The 21,030-nt window shown below is 44.9% G+C and overlaps 1 protein-coding gene across 2 annotated transcripts in view; it reads left to right on the forward strand.

Moving 5' to 3' along the window:
- The window catches only part of septin2 (septin 2), a 104,198-nt gene that overhangs the window by 417 nt on the left and 82,751 nt on the right, over window positions 1-21,030 (forward strand). The gene's annotated exons all lie outside the window — the stretch shown is intronic.

A 21,030-nucleotide genomic window follows, 5' to 3' on the forward strand; every position in this document is an offset into this window, starting at 1 on the left:
TTGAGGCTTGGGGTCCTTGACACCTAAAAGGAAGAAAAAAGTTTTTTGTTAAAGTGCCGGATGAGGCGAAGGATGAAATGAAACTGCAGACCAGGATAAGTGGAATAGAGTGAGTTGGTGCTGCTGAAGAGAGAGGTAGCGTGCGCATGTGTGACAGTGCATGGCGTTAAGCGTGGATCTCAGGAAGCGGCGAGAGCAGGAATGCTGACTATCATGGAGATATCTGTAATCATGGGCGGATCAGAAACACAATGGTTGAAATTTAAGTTGGAATCCATGTAGATAAGTCAGAGCCGGAGACGGTTGCTGAGGAAAGAGATGTGGTTGCGAAAGCAAGTTTTCGTAGATACGTGATCAAACGCGAGAAGGGAGACAGAAAGCAATGAGGATGAACAAGGTAAGAGAGACTTGATGCAGCTTGTGATTTAATTAGAAAAAATGGCATGTTAAGTTTCTGCCTTGTGGCTAAAGATACACAGTCTTGTATTGCACTAAGTCATTGTCCCAGGTTCAATTGCTCGGTCTATGCTGTCAGCCAGAGCAGCAGTTTGGGGCTAAAATTTAGCCAGTGTTCCTATGCCAGAGGAAATCGTTAATCTTGCACCTATGTGCACCCCCTGTTATCTTTTTTTCATTATAACTTTATATAAATTTTCAGTGGAGTAATGTTTAGTGTCTTGGAGTAGTATTTTCTAAGAGTTGCTGGGTTCCACTGTGGTGATAATCACATTATTACATACAATTTACAGCATAGAAACAGGCCATTTGGCCTAACAAGTCAATGTCGGTGTTTATGCTCCACATGAGCTTCCTCCCACCCTATCAGCATATCTTTTCTCCCTCGTACTTATCTAGCTTCCCCTTAAATGCATCTATGATATTCACCTCAACAACTCCATGAGGTAGCAAGTTCCACATTCTCACCATTCTTAGAGAAGTTTCTCCTAATTTCCTTATTGGATTTCTTATTGTCCCCTAGTTTTTGACTCCCTTTTTTCTTCCCCCCCCCCCCCCCCCCCCAAAAGTGGAAACATCTTCTCTACGTCTACCCTATCAAACCCCTTCATAATTTTAAAGACCTCCATTAGGTCACCCTCGGCCTTTTCTAGAGAGAAGACCCACAGCTGGTTCAGTCTTAGCCATTCATCGCCAGATATTGGCTGGACCACATAAAGCACTATCGGGTCCTGCTCTCCTGCCAAAACTGTTCACTATTCCAGGATCATCCTGGATTGCAAAGATAACCCCCGGCTTCTCTTCACTACAAACCATCATCTTAAACCCCTCTCCCCTGCTCCCTCCACCCTCACCTCCAACGAAAAGTGCGAGGAGCTCATAGAATTCTTTGTAAACTAAGATTGAGACCATCCGTTCAACTGCCTCTGCCACTTCCCTCCCTTCACCTAGCCCACCAAGCCAAACTTCTCCTACGGTTCCCCCCGCCCTAGCCCTGAACTCTCATCTTTCTCCAGTTTCTCTCCTATCTCCCCTCATGCCCTCTCTGAACTCATCTTGATTCTGAGACCCACCTCCTGCTCCCTCAACCCCGTTCCCACTAAACTGCTGACCACTCAACTTCCCTTCCTGGCTCCCATGTTAGCTGATCTTGTTAACGGTTCCCTCTCCTCAGGTACTGTCCCCCTCCCCTTCAAATCTACCATAATCACCCCACTAAAAGAAAAACACCCTTGACCCCTCAGTCCTTGCAAACCATCGCCCCATCTCCAACCTCCCTTTTCTTTCAAGTCCTCGAACGTGTTGTCGCCTCCCAAATCTGTGCCCATCTTCCCTGTAACTGCATGTTTGAATTCCTCCAATCAGGTTTCCGTCCCTGCCACAGTACTGAACCGGCCCTTATCAAAGTCACAAATGATATCCTATGTGACTGTGACGATGATAAACTAGCCCTCCTTCTCGACCTGTCTGTGGTCTTTCACACGATCGACCACACCATCCTCCTCCATGTCTCCTCTGTCGTCCAGCTGGGTGGGACTACGCTCACCTGGTTCCACTCTTATCTAGCCAGTGGTAGCCAGCGAATCACCTGCAATGACTTCTCTTCCCACTCCTGCACTGTCACCTCTGGAGTCCCCCTAGGATCTATCCTTGGCCCCCTCGTATTTCTCATCTACATGCTGGCCCTAGACATATCATCTGAAAACATGTCAGATTCCACATGCACACTGACAACACCCAGCTCCACGACGGGACCACCTCCACTGTCTGATTTGTCACATTGCTTGTCCGACATCCAGTACTGGATGAGCAAAAATTTGCTCCAACTAAATATTGGGAAGACCAAAGCCGTTGTCTTTCGTCCCCACTGCAAATTCCGTTCCCTAGCCACCGACTCCATCCCTCTCTCTGGCCACTGTCTGAGGCTGAATCAGTCCGTTTGCAACCTTGGCATTCTATTTGACCCTGAGATGAACACCCGACCACATATCCGCTCCATCACCAAGACCGTCTACATCCACCTCCGTAACATTGCCCATCTCTGCCCCTGCCTCAGCTCATCTGCTGCTGAAACCCTCATCTATGCCTTTGTTACTTCCAGACTGGACTATTCTAATGGTCTCCTGGCTGGCCTCCCATCTTCTACCCTCCATAAACTTGAGCTCATCCAAAACTCTGCCCGTATCCTAAATCGCACCAAGTCCCGTTCAGTCATCACCCCTGTGCTCGCTGAACTACGTTGGCTCCCGGTCCGCGAACATCTTTTTAAAAAAAAAAAAAAAATTCTCATCCTTGTTTCATCCCTCCATAGCCTCGTCCCTCCCTATCTCTGTAACCTCCTCCAGCTCTACTGCCTTACAACCCTCCGAGATCTCTGCACTCCTCCAATTCTTGCCTCTTGTGCATCCCTGATTTTAATCGCTCCACTATTGGCGGCCGTGCCTTCACCTGCCTGGGCCCTAAGCTCTGGAGTTCCCTCCCTAAACCTCTCTTTAAGATGCTCCTTAAAACCTACCTCTTTGACCAAGCTTTTGGTCACCGGTCCTAATATCTCCTTATGTGGCTTGATGTGAAATTTTGTTTGATAATGTTCCTGTGAAGCGCCTTGGGACATTTTACTACATTAAAGGCGCTATATAAATGCAAGTTGTTGTTGGTTCCTGATCGGTATAACCTCTCAGTTCTGGTATCATCCTTGTAAATGTTTTTTGCACCTTCTCCAGTGCATCTATATTGTTTTTGTAATGTGGAGACCGGAATGCCGTTAGCTATCATGTTGCTATTCTTGATCACCCTTTTGCCATTGTCCAGCTTCCCAGATTGTGCTTGGTATGCACAATATTATAGAATTATAGATAGACTTAGGAAGAACAGTGAATTTGGGAGGAAAAGTTCAGTCTCACACTTGCTGATATTATTCATAGTGCGTCAACTTTGGCTGTTGTAGTCTATAACCTCATCTCAACCACAGTTTGAATTATTTCTATGTATCTGAAGAGGAAGGAACTGAGGCGAGTGAGGAAGGAACTGAGAGGGCTAAGAGGGAGGCTGGAAAGTAATACATATGTCTTGTTCATCACTAAGTAAAGACACACCAGGGTGAATAAACCTCACTTGTTTTCAGATCTCGTCTGCATATCCAATTGACCATTGGGGCCTGGGCCTGCATCAGCTTGTTACATGATTACTGATCTGAAGATTAGGGCTGAGAACACAAAAATATTCAGAATATTTCCATTTCCCTTTCTTTTTCAATGACATGGTCCATATGGATGATCAGCCAAGAAAAGAGGAGGTAATTGGATACAGGCAGTTCCTTTAGTAGACGCTGGCATTCCTGGACTTTTTCACTCCGTGCCTTTTCCACCCGCATCCTCAAACCGCATCATGGGTTCCTTGGTAACAACATTTTCAGGCAGCTCAGAGGTGTTTCAATAGGCTGGCCATCATCATCATCCTCCTCCTCCAGATTGGGAGACTCCTCACGATCATACACAACTTTCAGCTAGTCAATTTTTGATTTGGGAACTGATACCCTATAAATGCCATAACTCTCCATGCAGTTAATGCACTCTTGAAAAACTTCTGGTAGCTGGATCCCATCATACAGCATAGTCCTCGCAGCAGTCTCAGCCAATTGACCACTAAAGATAGACCTGAGGGAAGAAGGAGTATCCACCCGAACTGCTTCCTACTCTGGAGCAGGCTTCTTTTTCTCTTTCCACTGTTTTTCCTCTTTTGGCTTTCCTCTTACCTTATTCTTTTTCTTTCTTGGAGAAAGTAGACTTTTTGAAGACATGGATACCCTTAGGCCTTTTCATCCTTGATGGGCTCTCTGCTTCATCATTTGAGCTGTCTTTTTGGGAGGTTGTATACCCCTGTTTTGGCCCATCCAGCCCTTGCACTTTGTTCCTTTTGCCCCAGAGGAATCTTTCTTCACCTTACTCTGGTTTTCATCCTTATCTGGCCGCTGAAGTGCTGATTCTTCTTTGCATCCTTTAATTGAAGTTTTAGTGGAGGCCAAATCTCCAGGAGACTCCAACTTGATTATGGGTTTATCAGTCACTCTATTGGCTAACTCCACATCCTCTTTTTGTGCGTTATCAGCCCTTTCAGTGTCTTTGCACTACTTAGGTACAGCCACATTTGTTTCTTGTCTGAGTTCAATTTAGGTTTCACTGATTCCCTCAAGCTGTGCTGATTGCATGACTTCAAGTTTGTCATCACAAATGACCAACAATTACTGTTTCCAACTTTGCAACCTCAGTTATGGTGGTTCAAATTGTTTCTTTGCATAGTCCTTCAAAATTTGGCTGGAATCGATGTTTCAACTATTTGTCCTGTCGTTCTCTGCTCATCAGTTCTTTCAAGAGTTTTAGTGATCTCTTCGGATACTGCCCTCGCCGCTTCCCCATGCTTTTTGGCTTCAACCATCTGTTGCACAATCTCGACTGCAGTGAACTGCTCCTGTGCTATTTTATCATTGTTGGTTGCCATCTTTTTTACATCATCTTCAATTCTTTCAATCTCTTCCTGCTTTGTAATTTTAAGAGCACCTTTGCCTTCATGCCCAGGCTTTCTTCTACTGCCACCACCACTGGATTGACTTCAATGGTCTCTTCACTATGTACAACCTCAGACACTCCCACTGCCAGAGTGATTTTGATGGTGTCTCGGCATCCAGCAACTTGCTCTGCTCCCATTTTCTCAGCAACCTCTGCAGGAGTGGCTTCCATGGTCGCCACGCATTGTGTCTGAACCTTTTCCATACTGCTTACTCGAGTAGCTTCAACAGACTCTTCACATGTAGCCTCTGGCTTTTCCCTATCCTCTGCTGGACTGGCTTCCAAGGTCTTTTCACGTACCATCTCCATTTTGTGCTCTTTAGTTGAGTGCATGGTCTCAGACTCTGGTTATTTCTTCTGTTCTGTCCTCTCTAGAGCAGAAAACACCACGCTTTACTCTTCAATTTTGTGATTGTCCATCTTGGGTGCTGCAGTTATCTCTCTGTTCAACAGCTGCTTTCCCTCCACCTTCTCAGGTACTTGCTTTATTGCCTCATCTACCACTTTCGCCTTCATGATCTGATTCGTTTCTGGTTGGAGTTCCTGAATCTTGTTAATCCACTCCCGTTCCATTGTGGACTCTGTGAATGCTCTCAGCCTTTCCTCCATGGTGGTGGGCCTTGACCTTGCAGTGCCAAGATCCCACTTCTGACACCTTGTGTAACAAGCTGATGCAGGCCCAGGACCCAGTAGCCAATTAGACACGCAGATGAGATCTGAAAACGAGTGAGTTTTATTCACCCTGGTGTGTCTTTACTTACAGCGATAGGTATTACTTTCCAGCCTCCTTAGCCCTTCCCACGTCCACACTTGTCTCAGTTCCTTCCTCTTCGAACTTTTTTTTTCCCTCTCCTCTTCTCTTTCCCCCCCCCCCCCCCCACTGAATCATTTCCCAACTGTTTATTCTTACAGGCTGGGAGTTGTTAAAGGCAATTAAGGTCCACGATTTCTTGTATCCCTATCTCTGATCCTAGGGCTTATATATCGTCCCCCTCTCTCTTTTCCAAAACTTTATTAACAGCATTGCAAAGACACAAACAGAATAATTACCCAGTCTGGAGAACAGAGATACAGTGGCTTGGGAGCTCCTTTCTTCCTCGGTCTGTTCTAACAGACAACAACTGTTCAACCTATAATTACACCCAACTTGTTTACTACCAGTTTTCTTTATCTTATTTTTAACTATCCTCAAAATTTTTTGGCTTACTATTTTTCAGCAGTTCATTTTTATCTCATTAAAGTCGCAACCCACATTCTTTGCAAGTTGAGAAATACAGAAGGTTACAGTAGTAACATCTCTCTGGCCACTGTCAGAGGCTGAACCAGACCGTTCGCAACCTGGGGTCCTATTTGGTCCCGAGCTGAGCTTCTGACCCCATATCGCCTCCATCATTTAGACCACCTAATCCCACCTCCGTAACATTGTCCATCTGCGCCCCTGCTTCAGCTCATCTGCAGAAACCCTCATCCATGCCTCTGTTACCTCTAGACTCGACTATTCCAATGCTCTCCTGGCCAGCCTCCCACCTTGCACCCTCTCTGCAAACTTGAGCTCATCCAAAACCCTGCTGCCAGTATTGTAACTCACACCAAGTCCCGTTCACCCATCACCCCTGTGCTCGCTGACCTACATTGGCTCCGTGTCTGGCAGTGTCTCATTCTCATCCTTGTTTTCAAATCCCTCCATGGCCTCGTCCCTCCATATCTCTAATCTCCTCCAGCCCTCCGAGGACAGCTGACCTCCCATTCTGGCCTCTTGCGCATCTCGGATTTTAATCACTCCACCATTGGTGACCGTGCCTTCAGCTGTCTGAGATCTGGAATTCTCTCCCTAAACCTCTTTGCCTCTCTCCCTCCACCAAGCTCTTGGTCAGCTGTCCTAATGTCTCCTTATTTGTCTCGATGTCTTACTACAATTGTACAGGGCTATGCTGAGACCTCACCTGGAGTAATCTGAACAGTTTTGGTGGCCTTTCCTAAGGAAGGATATACTCGCCTTAGAGGCGGTGCAACGAAGGTTTGCTAGATTGATTCCTGGGATGAGAGGATTGTCCGATGAGAGGTTGAGTAGAATGGGCCTGTACTCTCTGGAGTTTAGACGAATGAGAGGTGATCTCATTGAAGATTTCTTATCTCATTGATAAGATTATGAGAGGGCTTGACTGGGTAGATGCTGAGAGGCTGTTTCCCCTGGCTGGAGAGCCTAGAATTAGAGGGCATGGTCTCAGGATAGAATTATAGAATTGTTACAGCACAGAAGGAGGCCCATCGAGCCTGTGCTGGCTCTTTTTTTTTTATTCGTTCACGGGATGTGGGCGTCGCTGGCAAGGCCGGCATTTATTGCCCATCCCTAATTGCCCTCGAGAAGGTGGTGGTGAACCGCCTTCTTGAACCGCTGCAGTCCGTGTGGTGACGGTTCTCCCACTGTGCTGTTAGGAAGGGAGTTCCAGGATTTTGACCCAGCGACAATGAAGGAACGGCGATATATTTCCAAGTCGGGATGGTGTGTGACTTGGAGGGGAACGTGCAGGTGGTGTTGTTCCCATGCGCCTGCTGCCCTTGTCCTTCTAGGTGGTAGAGGTCGCGGGTTTGGGAGGTGCTGTCGAAGAAGCCTTGGCGAGTTGCTGCAGTGCATCCTGTGGATGTTACACACTGCAGCCACAGTGCGCCGGTGGTGAAGGGAGTGAATGTTTAGGGTGGTGGATGGGGTGCCAATCAAGCGGGCTGCTTTATCTTGGATGGTGTCGAGCTTCTTGAGTGTTGTTGGAGCTGCACTCATCCAGGCAAGTGGAGAGTATTCCATCACACTCCTGACTTGTGCCTTGTAGATGGTGGAAAGGCTTTGGGGAGTCAGGAGGTGAGTCACTTGCCGCAGAATACCCAGCCTCTGACCTGCTCTCGTAGCCACAGTATTTATATGGCTGGTCCAATTAAGTTTCTGGTCAATGGTGACCCCCAGGATGTTGATGGTGGGGGATTCGGCGATGGTAATGCCGTTGAATGTCAAAGGGAGGTGGTTAGACTCTCTCTTGTTGGAGATGGTCATTGCCTGGCACTTATCTGGCGTGAATGTTACTTTGTAAGAGCAATCCATTTAGTCCCATTCCCCTGCTCTTTTCCCATAGCCCTGCAAATTTTTTCTCTTCAAATATTTACCAATTCCTTTTTGAAAGCCACGATTGAATCTGAATCCACCACCCTTTCAGGCACTGCATTCCAGATCATAACTACTTGCTGCGTTTTTAAAAAAAAAAAAAAAAAATTTTTTTCCTTAAGTCACCTTTGGTTCTTTTGCCAATCACCTTAAATCTGTGTCGTCTGGTTCTCGACCCTTCCGCCAATGGGAACAGTTTCTTTTTATTTACTTTATCTAAACCCTTCAAGATTTTGAACACTTTTGTCAAATCTCCTCTCAACCTTCTCTGTTCTGAGGAGAACAACCCCAGCTTCTCCAGTCTATCCACATAACTAAAGTCCCTCATTCCTGGAACCATTCTTGTAAATCTCTTTCGCACCCTCTCTAAGGCCTTGACATCCTTCCTAAAGTGCAGTGCCCAGAATTGAGCACACTACTCTAGTTATGGCTGAACCAGTGTTTTATAAAGGTTCGATAGTAGCCATGATGTGGAGATGCCGGTGATGGACTGGGGTTGACAAATGTAAGGAATCCTTGTTGGACTATAACCTGGTGTTGTAAGATTCCTTACATTTATAAAGGTTCAACATAGCTTCCTTGCTTTTGTACTCTGCCTCTATTTATAAAGCCCAGGATCCCGTATGCTTTTTTAACCGCTTCCTCAACCTGTCCGGCCACCTTCAAAGATTTGTGCACGTATACCCCAACAGTGTCTCTGTTCCTGCACTCCCTTTAGAATTGTACCATTTAGTTTATATTGCCTCTCCTCATTCTTCCTTCCAAAATGTATCACTTCACACTTCTCTGCATTAAATTTCATCTGCCACGTGTCCACTCATTCCACCAGCCTTTGTCCTCCTAAAGCCTATTACTATTCTCCTCACTGTTTACTACACTTCCAAGTTGTGTATCATCTGCAAATTTTGAAATTGTGCCCTGTACATCAAGTCATTAATATATATCAAGAAAAGCAGCGGTCCTAGTACCGACCCCTGGGGAACACCACTTCAGTATATCTTCCTCCAGTCTGAAAAACAACCGTTCACCACCACTCTGTTTCCTGTCACTTAGACAATTTTGTATCCATGCTGTCACTGCCCTTTTTATTTCAAGGATAAAGGGTCGACTGTTTAGGACTGAGATGAGGAGGAATTTCTTCACACGGGGTTGTGAATCTTTGGAATTCTTTACCCCAGAGTGCTGTGGCTGCTGAGATGGATAGATTTTTGGACTCTAGGGGAATCGAGGGTTATGGGGATCGGGCTGGAAAGTGGAGTTGAGGTCGAAGATCAGCCATGATATTCAATGACTTAGCAGGCTCGAGGGGTCATATGGCCTCCTCCAGCTACTGTTTCTTATATTCTTAACATGCTCCAGCACTTGTTTTTGATTCTTTGACCCAGGGCCACTCTAATCTCTCAGGCCAGAGACTTAAATGTTCCTTAAGCCTTCATACTGCCTGGCATGCATGGTGAATTCTGAGCAGACATTCCCATCTCCAGGATGAATGATCCACAGGGTGGTTGTTCACACCTCCCAAATGAAGTTTTACAGGCTTAACTTATAAATCAGTACTGAATGGAAGCTGACCAAAGCCAGGTGCACAATGTTATGGAATTTGTCTCACGCATTTCTGGGTTTCCTTCCTATTAGACATGATTCTTTTACTGAGCACATTTGGGTTTACACAGCCTGATCCCAAAAGTTTGACCTTTAACACATCTAACCATTGCAATCAACCCCAGTACTAGCTTTGGATATCAGTGGCCACATGGTTATTAGTTACCATAGCTGATTAGAAACCTCAGATGCTCATACAGCATTGCACCTACAGAGTAAACAGGCCTCAGCAGCCAGGACTGTTTTTGAATGTGGTTAGTTTCCAACCATTGACCTGTCTTACCAGGTTAGAGGCTATTGTTGCTTGCCTGATCAATTCATTGTTATTCTAATGGTAATGATGTCAATAGGATTTCTATAAACTGGAACTGTGAAAACTTTATTCAGCATGTGAGTGGAGGTACTGTAGAGGAGCCTTGACCTGCTGACTTCCTATCTTAACAGGAGTTGGGTGAGTATGAGGAGGTGGGCTGAGGATGGGGGAAGCCGAAATCCACAAGAAAATGAAGTTCTGGGGCTACCCTTCTGTTCCCTTGTCGATTCTGAGGTCAGAGCTCAGGGTGAGGTTGTAGTAGTATTAGTTCTCAGTTGGATATACCTGAATAATGTAGTGCCAAAGGGGAACCACCAGCCGGATGCCACCCAAGGCAGTGAAGGGTTTAATGAGATCAGGCGATGCTTCTTGGGCCTCCATGATTGGAATCATTTGGTAATCTGGTACCTGCTGGGGGCCTCCTATGCTCGGTGCCAGATTGACAAGGGTTGGTGCTGGAGCATCATCCAGTGGTGCAGATTGAGACAGTCTAAGTATGTTGACAAAGGTCTTAACCAGTCAGTTCCATGCTGCACCATTGGGATGTCTACGTTAGCCACAGTAAAACAAGCTACTAAGGCAGATCTTTGGTGTCACCTGGCAATTCTACATGGCCCAAGCTGAATCTGGAACCAATGCCAGGCAGGGAACTGCTTTCTGCTTTGTAGCAATGTTACTAAAATTTATCAAGGGTGGTAAGGTATGGCCCAAGCAATGTATAATGGTGATATGTTGGCAGCTGACGGGTCCTTTTTTGCTTGCATTTTGCTGTCTTAATTTTTCTTTTGCTGAAGGTTAGGACATGATTTGATGGTCCTGGCAGATGTGGTGGCTTGTTATTGTGCATCGATGCCATGCGCTGTGGGCACTTGTCATGTTCTTCAGATGTAGAGGAGGCCTTGTTTGTTACATTGCTTGAATTCCTTTAGCTAGAAGTCCATATCTTCAGTATCTGTTAATGCCGGTGTTGAGCAATGCAGTGTGCGCTGGCTAGTACCAAGGGGTATTGATCGATAATATAATTATGATTGTTAAAATGTGTTCGAGCTATCCAGTAACGGTGGTAATTGAAGCACAACAGTGCCAGTCAACCTCAATTATTTTTGCTTTAAATTAAGGCTCTAAAATAAGCATTTAAATTTAATAATCGTTAAATGATCACCAGAAAAAAGCCAAAGGGAACTCCACACTCCACTTTGTAATGGCCAACTTTTTGGAGCGGATACCTGAAGTAGGGCAGTGTTGTGGGGTGGGGCCAATGTGGATTGAGGTCACTTGCTGTCAAACATTGCTAGGGGGTTATTGCCCAGTCTGGTTTCTCCAGCAGTACATGGAGGATACCGAATGAAAAAGAATTCTAGATTTTCCAAACTTGGGTTGTCTGAAGAGAACATTTTGCTTTACTTAATACTGTATTGATGTACTGGTGGGAGAAATTTGAAGTGCTGAATTTAGTCATACTTAAGTGAATTGCAGAACAGTGAAGCACATCGGTTTCCACCACACTTCCCCCCCCCCCCCCCCCCCCCCAATCCTGAATAGTTATTTCCCCTTTGTTCTCCTGCCAGGGAGCTTTGCCTGATGAGGGCATATCAGAAATTTGGGCATACATTTCTGATACGCCTTTTTTAGTGGGTGAAGCTCCCTGCCAGAAACGTCAATTCAGAAAATTAGCCCAATATGCTCAATAAACCTAGTGACAACGCAGGGTATTTCGCCATCTGGTTCCACAATCATCATCCATCCTGATTTCCTTCCTCTTGTAGAACTTGGTTGTGACTGTTGGCTCTTGTGGGCTCTGCTTTTTGGACTTTGGCTGCCTGTCACTTGAGCCAAGTTCATACCATTGCCTGTTTGTGCATCTGTTTGTTGTGGTGTGGCCAGTTGGATTGTACAGGAGACGAAACAAGCCACTGAGGTCTGGGCCCCTGCTGAGCGGATGTGGTGTCTCCAGCCTAATTCAAGTCAGACTGGAACATATGATAAAACTGTCTGAACTCAGTTGCTGGGCTCTGTTTCCCTGGCTCGTAACTGCTACCTTCCTGATGCCGTCTGGCTGAGAACGGCTCATCCTCTTATCCCCTCAAAGCATTTCCAACAAGGGATTGGCTCCCATTGCAACTATGACACCATGCTGGTTGGCTGTGATTGGTTGAACCCAGTCTGTCCTTTATGTTCTCGCATGCACTTTTCTATCAGGATTGCTGGAACCCTGTCTGTTTTTCTTCTTTCTTTAACCCAGGGGTGCTATAAACTGCTGCTCCACCTGAGATCAGATAGTAGAGATCAGGAGAGAAACTTGGAACCTTTATGGTCTGTGTGTCAGTTATTCACTGGTACACTACTTGAGGTTCAGGGTAATGTATATTCGGTCCTCCTGGAAGAATGCTGGCATCCCTTGAGTGGGGTGACATAAAGAATGGCACCTCAGTCGCACCTGCTGACTTGTATTTGCTTGCTGCTCCCTGTTTCAAGTGAAACTTGGCATATAAACATTTGGTGCTCCAAATTCCAGAGGAAACTAGAGGATGTGGTGTGTTGCCTACTTCACTGGATGTACACACTGAAGATCTACTTACTGGAGTAGTATGGCTTGGATTAGTTGGTAGCACACTTTACAGAGTCAGAAGGTTGTGAGTTCAAGCCCAATTTCAGGCAATCTAAGCTGACAGTGCAGTACTGAGAGTAGTGGTAAATTGTTAGAGATGCCACTTTTTGAATGAGATGTTAAACTGATGGTTTAAGTAGGTGTGTTGGATCCCTTGGCACTATTTGTCGAGGAGCAGGGGCATTCTCGCAATATCCTGGCCAACGTTCTGCCAAGAACAGATTCATTTATCATTTGTCACTGCTATCCATTGAAGTTTGTTGTGTGTAAATTGACTGGAACATTTGTATACATAACACTGACTACACTTCATAAGTAATTAATTGTATGTGAAGCACTATGGGATGTCCCGTGGATGTGACAACATATGTAAATGAAAGTTATTTTTCTCCAGGAACCCATTTGTTTATCACCTTCCCTGATAATTTATTCCACAATTCTATTGCCCTTATGGGTATAATGGTTTTACCTGAATTTTTTTTCCCTGCTTTTCCTGGACATTTTGATTCCTTGCTGGTGTTTGGTTCCATGGGTGGTGGTTTGCTCATGATGCCTTTCTGAAGTGGCCATTATTCACAAGCGAGCCTTGCCAGTAGGTGTCATACAGAAGCATGCTTCCAGCAGGAGTTGATTAAACATGGGTGCTCTGGCTATATGTGCTTTCTGTTCCCTAATCCAGGGCATTCAGCTAACTCTGATCATGGTTCAAACCTGGGATATTTCTGGCCTTTTGAGACGCAGTCAATAAACCTGCTGAGTCCGGGAGGGTTCCTGAATTCTAATTTTAAAATTCCCTCCAGTTTTTTTTAAAATCTGTCAATTTCAACAATTTATTGATCACCTTTATCAATTCCATTAATTATCAATTTTTAAAAATTCTATTGGGTTATCTGGATTTCATCTACCAACAAGGACAAGTCAATCAGTCTGACTCCCACTTCCCAGGCCTCCAGTTGTGACCTCCAAATCACCATTATCCTAATCCTGGCTGAAAGGGAAGATTCAGGGACTGTATTCTAATAAGGTACCATCTCAAAATTGCCTCCCTATTTCCAGACAGATTCTTAAAATAGCCCTGGTGGACATATGGAAAATATTCATAGTTGTCAGCTCATACCACCGTCTTGTATTTAAACTCAAACCTTGTCTAGAAAGATGCCACGTAAATTTTAAATAAGAATTGTCTTGTACTATGCCCATGTGTATGTTTCTAAATTAAATTTTTTGAAATCCAATTAACTACTGCTTTGAAAAGTTCTGAGTGCTCTAGTGAGAATGTAAATACATAGGAACAGGTGTAGGCCATTCGAGCCTGTTCCACAATTCAATTAAATCATGGCTGATCTGTACCTCAACTCTACCCACTTTTGATTCATATCCCTTGATACTCTTATCTGATTGGCCCAGCAGCCGCAGTCTTTTGGGGGGAGAGAATTCCAGATTTCTAATATCCTTTTTATGAGAAAATGTTTCATGATTTCAGTCCTCAATGGCCGACCTCTAATTTTAAGATTGTGCCCCATTGTTCTGGATTTCCTCCACCAGAGGAAATAATTTTTCTGTATTTACCCTATCTGATTTCTTTTATCATTTTAAACACCACAATTAAATCACTCCTCAACCTTCTAAACTGAAAAGAATACCATCCAAATTTATGCCTCCAGTCCTCGTAATTGAACTCTTTTAAGCTGGTATCGTTCTGGTGAATCTGCGCTGTACCCCCTCCAAGGCTAATATATCCTTCCTGAAGTATGATACCCAAAGCTTGAACTAAATGCAGTATTCCAGATGGGATCTGACCAAGGCTGTGTACAGCTGATGCAAAGCTTTGTCCCCATTTGTATTCCAACCCTCTTGAGATAAAGGCCAACATTTCATTTGCCTTTTTGATTACTTTTTGTACCTGTGCTCTAGCTTTGTGATGTGTACCTGGACATCCAAATCCCTTTGCTCCTCCACAGTTCCTAGTCTCTCGCCATTAAGAAAATACTCTGATTTTTTTGAGTCCAAGTGGATAACCTCACGCTTCCCCATTTTGAACTCCATCTTGAGCAAGAGTAGGCCATTAGGCCCATTGAGCCTGCTCCGCCATTCAAAATGATTATGGCTGATCGTCTAACTCGGTGCTTTTTCCCCATATCCCTTGATCCCTTTAGCATTAAGAAATATATCTATCTCCTTCTTGAATACATCTAATAACTTGGCCTCCACTGCCTTCTGTGGTAGAGAATTCCACAGGTTCACCACCCTCTGAGTGAAGAAATTTCTCCCCATCTCGGTTCTAAATGGCATACCCCGTATCCTGAGACTGGGATCCCTGGTTCGGGACTCCCCAGCCATCGGAAACATCTTCCCTGCATCTAGTTTGTCTAGTTCTGTTAGAATTTTATGTTTTGATGAGATCACCTCTCGTTCTTCTAAACTCTAGTGAATATAGACCTAGTCGACCCAATCTCTCCTCATACGTCAGTCCTGCCATCCCAGGAATCAGTCTGGTAAACCTTCGTTGCACTCCCTCCATGGCAAGGACATCCTCAGATAAGGAGACCAAAACTGCATACAATACTGCCAATGTAGTCTCACCCAGGCCCTGTATAACTGCAGTAAGACATCCCTGCTCCTGTACTCACATCCTCTTGCAATGAAGGCCAACATACTATTTGCCTTCCTAGCTGCTTGCTGCATCTGAATGCTCCCTTTCAGTGACTGGTGTACAAGGACACCCAGGTCTCGTTGCACCTTCCCTTTTCCCAATCTATCACCATTCAGATAATCTGCCTTTCTGTTTTTACAACCAAAGTGGATAACCTCACATTTATCCATGTTATACTGCATCTGCCATGTTCTTGCCCACTCACATTGGAGCCTCTTTGCATCCTCCTCACATCTTGCATTCCACCCCAGCTTTGTGTTGTCTGCAGACTTGGAAATGTTACATTTAGTTCCCTCATCCAAATCATTGATATATATTGTGAATAGCTGGGGCCCAAGCACTGATCCCTGCGATACCCCACTGGTCACTGCCTGCCACCCGGAAAAAGACCCGTTTATTCCTACTCTCTGTTTCCTGTCTGTTAACCAATTCTCAATCCATGCCAGTATATTCCCCCCAATCCCATGTGTTTTAATTTTGCACACTAACCTCTTGTGTGGGACCTTATCAAAAGCCTTCTGAAAATCCAAATACACCACATCCACTGGTTCTCCCCTATCTATTCTACTAGTTCCATCCTCAAAATCTCCGATAGATTTGTTAAGCATGATTTCCCTTTCATAAACCCATGCTGACTTTGTCCAATCCCGTTAGTGCCCTCCAAGTGTTCTGCTATCACATCTTTTATAATAGACTCTAGCATTTTCCCCATTACTGATGTTAGGCTAACTGGTCTGTAATTCCCTGTTTTTTCTCCCTCCTTTTAAATAGTGGGGTTACATTTGCCACCCTCCAATCTGTAGGAACTGTTCCAGAGTCTGTCGAATTTTGGAAGATGATGACCAATGCATCCACTATTTCCAGGGCCGCTTTCTTTAGTACTATGGGATGTAGATTATCAGGCCCTGGGGATTTTTCAGCCTTTAGCCCCATTAATTTCCCGAGCACTATTTTTTACTAATACTGATTTCCTTCAGTTTCTCCCCCTCACTGGACCCTTGGTTCCCTAACATTTCCGGGAGGTTATTTGTGTCCTCCTTTTGTGAAGACAGAACCAAAGTGTGTGTTTAATTGTTCTGCCATTTCTTTGTTCCCCATTATAATTTCCCCCATTTCTGACTGTAAGGGACCTACATTTGTCTTCACTAATCTTTTTCTCGACATATTTATAGAAGCTTTTACAGTCATTTTTTATGTTCCCTGCTAGTTTACTCTCATACTCTATTTTTTCCACTCTTAATCAATCTCTTTGTCCTCCTTTGCTGAATTCTGAACTGCTCCCAATCCTCAGGCTTGCTGCTTTTTTCTGGCAATTTTATATGTCTCCTCTTTGGATCTAATACTATCCCTAATTTCTTTTGTAAGCCATGGTTGAGCCACCTTTCCTGTTTTATTTTTGTGCCAGACAGGAATGAATAATTGTTGTAATTCCTGCACACGTTCTTTAAATATTAGCCATTGCCTATCCACCGCCATCCCTTTTAGTACAGTTCCCCAATCTAACATAGCCAACTCGCATCTCCTACTTTCGTAATTTCCTTTATTTAGATTCAGGACCCTAGTTTTGGATTTGACTACTTCACTCTCCATGAGGAATTCTATCACTGTTTGGTCGCTCTTCCCTCAGGGACCCTGCACAACAAGATTGTTAATTAATCCTTTCTCATTGCACAATACCCAGTCTAGGATCGCCTGTTCTCCAGTTGGTTCCTCAATGTATTGGTCTAGAAAACCATCACGTACACGCTCCAGGAATTCCTCCCCCACTATTATTGCTAATTTGGTTTGACCAATCTATATGTAGATTAAAGTCACCCATGATTATAGTTGTACCCTTCTTGCTTGCGTCTCTGATTTCCTGTTTAATGCCCTCCCCTACATCTCTACTACTGTTTGGGGGCCTATAGACAACCCCCACCAACGTTTTCTGCCCCTTGGTGTTTCTTAGCTCCACCCATACAGATTCCACATCCTGATTTTCCGAGCCAATATCCTTCCTCACTGTTGCATTGATGTCCTCCTTTACTAACAACGCTACCCCACCTCCTTTCCCTTTTTGCCTGTCCTTCCTAAATATTGAATACCCCTGGATGTTCAGTTCCCATCCTTGGTCACCCTGCAGCCATGTCTCCGTAATCGCAACTATATCATAACCGTTAATAATCTAGCTGCGCTGTTAATTCATCTACCTTATTGTGAATGCTCCATGCATTAGGACACACTGCCTTTAGACTTGTCTTTTTAAGATTGCTAGTCGTCATAGTTTTATTTTGCACTATGGCCCTGTTTGTCTTTCGCCCTTGTTTTCTGTGCCTTCCACTATTGCTTTTGCCCCTTCTGCCATTTGTTTCTATCCTTGTTTCCCCCTCCTCTGTCTCCCTGCTGAGGTTCCCATCCCCCTGCCATTCTAGATTAAAGCTTCCCCAACAGCACTAGCAAACACCCCCGTGAGGACATCAGTCGGGTGTAACCTGTCCCGCTTGTACAGGTCCAACCTTCCCCAGAACCGGTCCCAATGTCCCAGGAATCTAAATCCCTCCCTCCTACACCATCCCTGCAGCCACTCATTGATCTGGTCTATTCTCCTGTTCCTATACTCACTAGCACGTGGCACTGGTAGTAATCCTGAGATCACTGCCTTTTGAGGTCCTGCTTTTTAATTTATCTCCTAACTCCTGAAATTCACCTTGCAGGACCTCATCCCTTTTTTTAAACCTATGTCGTTGGTACCGATATGGACCACGATTACTGGCTGTTCACCCTCCCCCTCCAGAATGCCCTGCAGCCGCTCCGTGACATCCTTGTCCCAAGCACCAGGGAGGCAACATACCATCCTGGAGTCATGTTTGCGGCTACCGAAACGCCTGTCTGTTCCCCTTACAATTGAATCCCTTATCAATATAGCCCTGCCACTCTTATTCCTCCCTTCCTGTGTAGCAGAGCCACACGTGGTGCCACAAGCTTGGCTCTTGCTGTTTTCCCCGATAAGCCATCTCCCCCAACAGTATCTAAAGCGGTATATCTGTTTGAGAGGAGAGGCCCCTGGGGACTCCTGCACTACCTGCCTAGTCCTTCCACTCTTCCTGGCGGTCACCCATTTCTTTTCTTCCTGCATAATCTTTACCTGTGGTGTGACCAACTCACTGAACGTGCTATCCACGATAATCTCAGCATCGCGGATGCTCCACAGTGAATGCACCCGTAGCTCCAGCTCCGAAATACGTTTAGTCAGTAGCTGCAGCTGGACACACTTCCTGCACACATGATCACCAGGGACACTGGTAGTGTCCATGACTTCCCACATAGTGTAAGAGGAGCATTTCATGGTTGCGAGCTCTGCTGCCATGACTTGCCTTAGTTATGCCCTTTAAAGAGTTTACTCCTTTTAAATTACTCTGAATTTAGAGAATATTAACTACACCAGTGATCTTGATTCACTAAAAAAACAGTACTTGCTATAAGAGCTGCAGACTGTACTTTTTTACTTTAGTTACTGTGGAATAGTAGAGATACTCACCTGAACCTACTTACCAATCAGGTGCCTCCCGTGTCATGTCCCTTTCTGATTCCTGACGTCACTTTGAACTCCGTCGCAGCTGTCGCCTGAAGGCCCCCGCTCCCTCTGCTCTGTTCCGCTCTTCAGCTGTTTTTGGCGCTCCGAAATCCCGCCTTTTTATGGGATGCTCCCTCTGCTCTGTTCCGCTCTTCTCAGCAGTTTTGTCCACTTAATATTTGTAACTTCTTACTCCCATCTACACAACTTACTTTTCCTCTGAACTTAGTGTCATCTGCAAACTTGGATATACAACTTATTTTCTTTCATCCAAGTCATTAATATATGGTAAAAAGTTGAGACCCCAGTACAAATCCCTGGGGAACACCATCACATTCTGCCAATCAACGTACATCATTTTATCCCTACTGTTTCTTGCGTCCCAACCGTGTCACAAGGTTACCTCCAACACCGTGCACTTATTTCTTGCTATCAATCTCTTGTGCGGAACCTTATCAAATGCCTTCTGGAAATCCACATAGACAACATCCATAGACAGAAACAACAACTTGCATTTATACAGTGCCTTTTAACGTAGTAAAAATTCACAGGAGCGTTACCAGACATAAAATTAACACCGACCCAAGGAAAGGTGACCAGAAGCTTGTTTAGAGGTAGGTTTGAAGGAGTGTCTTAAAGGAGGAGAGAGGGACTTCCAGAGCATATGGCTGCCAATGAGGGCGAGCACAGAGTTCTTGGAGGGTTGTAGGGCAGGAAGAGGTTAGAGATGGGGGTGAGACCATGGAGGGATTTGAACATAAGGATGATCATTTTAAATTTGAGGCGTTGCTTGACCAGGAGCCAGTGTTGGTCAGTGAGCACAGGGGTGATGGGTGAATGGGACTTGGTGTGAGTTCAGATATGGGCAGCAGAGCTTTGAATGAGCTGAAGTTTATGGAGGGTGCAAGGTGGGAGGCTGGCCAGAAGAGCATTGCAATAGTCAAGTCTGGAGGTAACGAAAGCGTGGATTAGAATTTCAGCAGCAGATGGGCTGAGGCAGCGGCAGAGACTGGCGATATTACGGAGGTGGAAGTAGGCGGTCTTGATGGTGGAGAGCATATGGGATCAGAAGCTCAACTCAGGATCAAATAGAATGCTCAGGTTGCGAACAGTCTGGTTCAGTGGGAGATGGTGGCCAAGGAATGGGTTGGAATCGGTAGCTAGTCGTCTCCCCAATATTAGTGACCTCCTCAAAAAATGTAACTACGTCAGTCAGACAAAACATATCTTTCACATCCATGCTGATACTCTTTGTTCAGCTCGTACTTGAAGTGCTCAGTCGCTCTGTCCCTGATAGCTGTGGGGAAGTTACTGGAATCCAACAGTTCTGTAGTTTCCTGGTTTCTCCCTCCTTAAATAATGGTGACATTTGCAATTTTCCAATCCAAAGGTACAATTCCCAAAACTAGCTTCTTCCTTTTAAACAGAATGAGGACTCTGGTTTAAGCAATTCTTGGCGTCCCTACGTAGTCATTTGATCTACCCTTCGCTAAGTGGGAAGGTTCATGCAGTATTTTTGGATTTGTGGTGTAAATTAAAATGTTCATTTCTTTAAACAATAAATGTTTTTGAACAGAATGTGTGGTCTCACTGGAGTTGATCCAGGATCAAACAGTTTGTCTGTATGATTGGGTCAGGCTGTGTTTTATCGCATCATTTCTCTTGTTGAGGTCAAATCTATTTTGAGTGGGGAAAACTGAGTAATTTAGGATTTGTTGATTACCTGGGCTGATTAGGAGAGTGACATGGTGTTTGCAGCCATCTGAAATTCATGTTGATGAAACTTGGATGCACCCTGGGTAGTTTATGCTGGGAAACTTATTTTTGTCGGATGAAACCTGTGGAGCTGTACTAAAGCTCCACTCAGCATCTTCGAGAGTAGGTGTTCCACCAGGACCACTCTGCTCCAGACCTCATTACAGCCTTGGTCCAAACATGGACAAAAGAGCTGCATTCCAGAGGTGAGGTGAGAATGACTGCCCTTGACATCAAGGCAGTATTTGACGGAGTGTGGCACCAAGGAGACCCAGTAAAATTGAAGTCAGTGGGAATCGGGGGGAAAACTCTCCAGTGGTGAAGTCATACCTAGCACAAAGGAAGATGATAGTGGTTGTTGGAAGCCAATC

This window comes from Heptranchias perlo, chromosome 13, assembly GCF_035084215.1.
Source record: "Heptranchias perlo isolate sHepPer1 chromosome 13, sHepPer1.hap1, whole genome shotgun sequence".
Taxonomy (NCBI): Eukaryota; Metazoa; Chordata; class Chondrichthyes; order Hexanchiformes; family Hexanchidae; genus Heptranchias; species Heptranchias perlo.